Source organism: Lepisosteus oculatus, unplaced genomic scaffold (genome assembly GCF_040954835.1).
Source record: "Lepisosteus oculatus isolate fLepOcu1 unplaced genomic scaffold, fLepOcu1.hap2 HAP2_SCAFFOLD_56, whole genome shotgun sequence".
Classification (NCBI taxonomy): Eukaryota; Metazoa; Chordata; class Actinopteri; order Semionotiformes; family Lepisosteidae; genus Lepisosteus; species Lepisosteus oculatus.
The window spans coordinates 1,066,016-1,072,365 of record NW_027168106.1 but is presented as its reverse complement, the minus strand read 5'-3'; positions in this window follow the sequence as shown (position 1 = coordinate 1,072,365).

Here is a 6,350-nt window from a genome sequence, read left to right as displayed (position 1 = left end):
CCTTGGCCCTGTGCTTGAAAGAGTCAAAAACCTTCCTCTTTGAATTCTGAAGCTTCTTGCAGATCTTGCTGTGTTTCTCCAGCCTCTCTACAGCAAACTTCCTGTGACACAGTTCACAGGGCACCAGCTGAGGGTTTCCACTCTGGCTATTCTCATATGGAAATTGCTCAGCGGTAGGGCAGATCAGACTTGTAGGGGACAAATATCTGTTTTCCACTGACAGAGTTTGTTCATCCAGACATGTGGTGTTATATCTGAAGTGGGCCTGCGCGGCCTGTGCCGCTGACACGTCGCTTTCAGGGAGCCTTGCTTTCTTGAGATACTTTCTCCTTCCACAGGGGACGTCTTCTAGCCCACGGCTGCAAGGGCTCACTTGACGTCTCTCCTGATGGGAAAGCGCAGAGGGAAAGTGCGATTCTGCGCATCCGCCATCTTCCATTGGAGAACCATAATCAAGGTTGTCTCCTCTGATAGGAAGGGCTTTCCTTGGAGTGAAGGCTTTTTGCTTCTCCATTCTACAGGTCAGAAGAGGCACGGCCTTAGAGCGGTGGTTGGCCCATGGTCCTCTGGGGCAAAGCTCGCTCTGCCTCGCCTGGAGTGTCTTCCTTAGGGTCAGGAGTCCTCTATTTTCCCTTCCGGCCACCTCTCTGGAGTCTTCCATCTCTCTCGGAACCATCCTCAGCTCCTCCTGAGCTCTGAAGAGCTTCGCCTGCATCATGGCCTCCTTCTGGCGAATCTCGTCCTTCATCATGGCCTCCTTCCGGCGCATCTCATCCTGCAGGCTGGCCTCTCTCCGGCGATGCTCCTCCTTCAGTGCGGCCTCTGCCTCGGCCACTTTTCGTAGCTTCTCTTGCAACTGAAAGTGCTCCTTCCCATTGGCATGAGAAGGGCATTGCCCTGGAGGGATCGCCACCATGGGGAGGACAGTCCTGTCCTTAGGTTTGCGTACTCTTGAGCCCCTCCTGCCCGGCCTCTCGTAGGGCCTCTCATGACCATCCTGAGGCGGGGTGGGGGCAAACAAGGAATCACTCTGTGCGTCCGGGCGGTCCACAGCCCGAACCTCACCAGGGCCGGAGACTTTCCTGTTACCCATAGGCTTCAGGGGGTAAGACCGATCATACCCCACAATGTTCTTCTCGGGGCCCTGTTGGGCTTGGAAGCGATAGCTGTTCCCCGTCTTCTTCTCCGCAGCGTATTTGACATATTGGAAACATTTTCTCATCTTCTGTAGAGCTGCCTCCTGCCGCCGATTGTACATGGCGATCATTTTTTTCTCCTTTTCCTGCATCAGTTTCTCTTGGAAGGTGTCCTTCAGAAGCTGTATCTTGGGAGGCGGGCAGTACGTGGAAATCAGATCCTGTTGCCTTAAGGGCGCGGGTCGATTCGAGTCTGTGTCCTTCGGGGAGGGGGACAGAGCACCAGGCTTAGGACTGGGCTCCATTGGCAAATGAGATATGAGCTTTGTTTCCCAGGTATCTGGAAAAGGCAAAAATGGCAAATAAATGATATCCTGCACAGTCTAGTATGGTCTAATAGAAAAGAATAAAAAAAAAACAATTCAGGAAATACACAACTTTTTAATATTAAACCTAATGGTGTTGAATGCTGCATGCTGACTCAGTAGGAGACAGATCCTAAACATAAACATTATAATAAACATTTGTTTCCCAAATAACATTCTCAATGTTCAGAATGCTTAAAGTCATGAGCTTTTTTAAAAATGTTTAACTGAAACCTGGAAATGTGCTATTTCATTTCAAAGCTTGTATTATATCTATGATATAAATGTTTTTTTATATAAAATTAACCCATTATGCAACAGGGGTTTGAGCAAAAGTCACTGTGAATAAGGGAATTTATCAATATTAATTAGCCGTTTCACTACATTATAGATAGCTGAAGGATTATGATACAGTATATCGATTTCGCTACAAATTGACAAGCATATTTGATAGTTCAGGTGGGTAGCTGCGTCAGCATGCGTAGGCTGCAAAGGAACAAGTAATAGGTTTATTCCATGCTGAAAAAAAGAAGAAAGAGAACACAACGTTTCGGCCGTGGAGCCTTCTTCAGGTGTGAGAGAGACAGGGCAGTAGGCAAAGGTAAAGTAGCGGGAGAACAAAGGTTGGGAGAGAGGAGGAGTGAGAGGCGGGAGCAGGGGACAGAAAGAGAGGCCAATCAAGAGGTGTGAAGTCAGAATGGGTGCAGAGAGGTGTGAAATGAAACTTCCAATGAATGGAGAAAATTTAAAAGAACAGTAATCTGTCGTTAAGGGAAGGGAGAATGTGTGATCCTAACTGCAGAATAATTTTAGTTTCGGTGGTCTTTCTGATGTATGAGTTCGGAAAACCGTCTTTGGTTTATAAAAATAGGTTTATTTTTTCAGCATGGAATAAACCTATTACTTGTTCCTTTGCAAGCATATTTGATGACACTTACCAAACAAGTTTTAAACAGCGGAGAAATAGTTCACCACGACGATAGCAATGCAATGTTTGACTGCATCTCCCTATGTGATATATCTGTATTTGGGTATATACAGATCACGTAATTCAGGGAGCACTGTTACGTCAGGTCACCAACCATTATTACGACGCTCATTTGTCATAGAGCTCCTTAGGATGTTTGTATAATCTTTATCCAAATTTTCATATGGCCGCAGTTACGGCGTTTATTTTACAGTTAATGTAACAGGGTGTCATTATATTTTTCTGTCTTTATGGTGGCAGACCACTTAAATAAATCTGAGTAGGCGGTTTCTACAAGTGGGTCAGATAAAATATTAAATATACAGTAAAAGCTCACACCTATTCATACCCTTTATGTACTGTATATCTACAATTACGTATACTACGTATACAGTTATCGTATACTATAATACGATAACTACCATTACAAAATGTCTCCCTTTTGATTTGAAGTGGTTCTTTTAAATAAGTAAATTGCAATCACTTAGCCTACATCTGAGCTCCTAATTCATCGCGACGACGGACTGAGACTCCAGTCGGATTTGTGAGAAGGGGTGTGCCTGTTTTAAAACCGATTCATACGTCTTAAACACATGGACATAGATAGCAGTCTGTGTTATATAATTTATCTTTTTATTTTATTTAAATTTAAGTATCACATACACATTTTCAAAGTAACTGTACCCCTTTTAATTATGATCCCCATCGCTCACAGCTCCGAAGGTGAGACGAGGGCTACTTCAGATGGGATTTCCAATATTTCTCTCTTAGCTTGTATACCGGTGGAAAGGAGAGGGGTCTTAAAACGTGTTGATAGTAAGATTGGGATGTATTTGCAGTCTAGATATAGTTTTTTTAATGTTCGGAGCCGCCACAGATTCATTTTCTTACGACTGCTTTTCTGGATGACAATGACAATGCAAACGATGGTGTTAAGGCGAGGCTGTGCCTTAAGGCTCCTCTGCTTACAATATTCAGCGCGTAAATCGCAAACGAGCGCCTTCCCTTACGATGAAAATGCAGAAAATAAGACCACGAGATTTAAACCTACGGCTTACAAATTTATGCGTAAACACTAAAACCGTATCTTTAGCAAAACTGGCGAGACAATGTGTTTTATCATTTAAAAAAGTACTGGAAAATAATTAAAGGTTATCACGATAAACAGAGGTTACTGATCTACTACTGTACGCTGTGACCAAAAATGAGAGTCCCCCGATCCTCGCAGCCTTCATGCTTTGGTCTTGGCCTGGCCGTTTTTTTTAAGATAATGGGGTCAAGTTAAGAAATTATGCAAGTTTCTAATCAAATCCAAGGGCGCCTCGATCTCCTAAACATCTTTAGAAGGCCGGCGGACCACACTGCACGGTCCGGGTCCGGGCCCTGACCCGGTTCTGGATAATGCCAGCTTAAAGTGAAAAATTCTACTGTACATATTATGTTTCTTATTATGGTATATATGTATAATATAGCGCGACCGCTTCACGAAGCTAGAAAGAAAGTTATCCGCCATTTTTATTTTACCTGCAATTGAATTTGCCATTAAAATCATTATTAATACCGCAGCTGCTAAATAACTTACCTAAAAGCGTTCAGATACAAAAGCACTTGAGCTGTAATGTTTGTATACTGTTGGCCCGATGACCTACTTCAAGAAGAATTGTTACATAGACCGCCAAGGACTGTCGTCACACTTTACGTCATAAAGCGCTTTAAAACTTTAGACAAGTTCAACACCTCATATTTTGTACTGTTTATCATGGTAAAAGCAACTCAAAGCAATTCTAAAAATGATCGAAAGGTAAAAATACAAGCTTATACGAGCTGTCGTTTTAACATTTATAACATATATTTAAACAAAACATATATAATCTATTTTAATAAAATAGAAAAGTGTTCTTAGTCTTCACTTAAAAGCTGTTAGAAGCTGCCTTTCTGACAAGAGAGTTCTGTGAGTTCCACAGTCTCAGTGCATTAAAGTCAAAACCAGTTGCTTTTTATTTCCTGTTTTACGACAGAGCAAGGAGGGTGTCCACAGACCACTGTGCACCTGCAGGCTGATATGGGGGGTAAAAAGTCTAGAAGTTAGTAAATAAGATTTTAGCACATGTTCTAAAACAAACCGGACACCTGTACAGTGATGCCAACACAGTGATCTGAGCTCCTTCTTTGAGTTAAATCCTAGCATCTGCATTTTTTACAAGTTGTTGCTATGGCAGAGCATGACCAGAGCATAACAGAAACCACCCATTTTCTAACCGCTTCATCCAATTCAGGGTCAGGGGGTCAGGGGGTCGCGGGGCACGGGGGAGCCAGAGCCTCAGAAAGTAATAAGCAGGAGATACCTGGGACTGGATGGTAGTCCAATGCAGGGAAGACACAGACACTCACCAATTATCCCAGAAGCCAATTAACCTACCAGTAGTTCTTTGAACTGTGGGAGGAAGCCGGAGCACCCAAAGCAAACTCATGCAAACATGGGGAGAACATACAAGCTCCATACAGATAGCACCCCAGGTCCAGAAGTGTACCCAGGGCCTCAGCACTGTGAGCTAGCAATGCTAAACGCTGGGCTACTGTGCATGCTAATTTCTAGGCATCAGGTGATCAATCAGGTAGTGTTTCTCAGATAAAAGGACACCAGTTATTTAGTATGAGATTCAAATTGACCTCAGAACAAAATATAACTTATGTTATATAACTTATATAGAACTTACTACAGCATAACTGTCTTATTTGGCTCTTGTAGAAAATATTAACAGCATGCCTATTAAACATACAGTATCTAGCAATCAGCAATCAAAATAAAAACATTTCCAAACATGGAAACTGCCCAGTTAATGAAGCATTTCAAAGACATTAATCTATTCAATAATTACAGTTTTAAGTAGATAACAGATTTATATTCAGATTACGAAAGCATCATAACAACTGCTGCTTGTGTAAGGAATCCATGAATACCACTGTACATGAGAATTCCACACCTATTTGTAATCAATACACAAAATCCTATTGAATTTCAGGTACTTGTTTATTCAGCATTGCTTGACTCCGCGGACTCCTTGTTGTTTCAATATTCTAGCAATAGGACTAATCGCCAATACAGTGCCGTTGTAATCTACTCCTTCTGCCAGCAGAGGACGGTATTCGCACAGCCAGTTCAGGATAAGATACGCTCCTCGCAGTTCACAGTACAACTGGCCAAAGCCGTATTCGGAATATGCTCTCGATAACCTCGTTTAGTTTAAGTACGGCCATATTTCATATCAACCCACAGATGCATTGCATAAACACTAGAATTCTGGTTGTACTTAAATTGACCTTATACGTTTTGGATTATGTTTAACCTTCTTCAATTTCTTCAACCATATTTTGAGATGATTACGTTTACAGAAGCAAATATTATTCAGTGCTTTTTCTTCACTCCTTTAATCAAACCCACATTTCTATAAGGAGGGCCATTGTGAAACTCCCCAAAGTGAGCTGAATTAATCTTTTATTCTTCACACCTGCGAAGTCATTCCTTCATTGTGTAATATGAAGGCCTTTCATTATTCACGTATACTACAACATCTGAAAATAATCGGTCTTGAAATAGTTGAATGAAAGAAAATCCTGAATAACTCCTCCAAATGCGTGTTACACTTTCATCAAGTACACACACTTTGAATGTGATGAACTATAAAAAGTTATTTTAACCATACCCAATGGAGCTCAGGAGTGCGATTGCATACACAATCATGTTTTCAGTGTTTGGACATCAGCCGTACATCAGAACAATCATTTCACTAACACAGCTCCGTGTTGAGTGACTTCCCTCCAAGAACACAAAGTCACTTTCCCTTAGCAATTATTGCATGGACTTTGATTATCTGCCTTCTG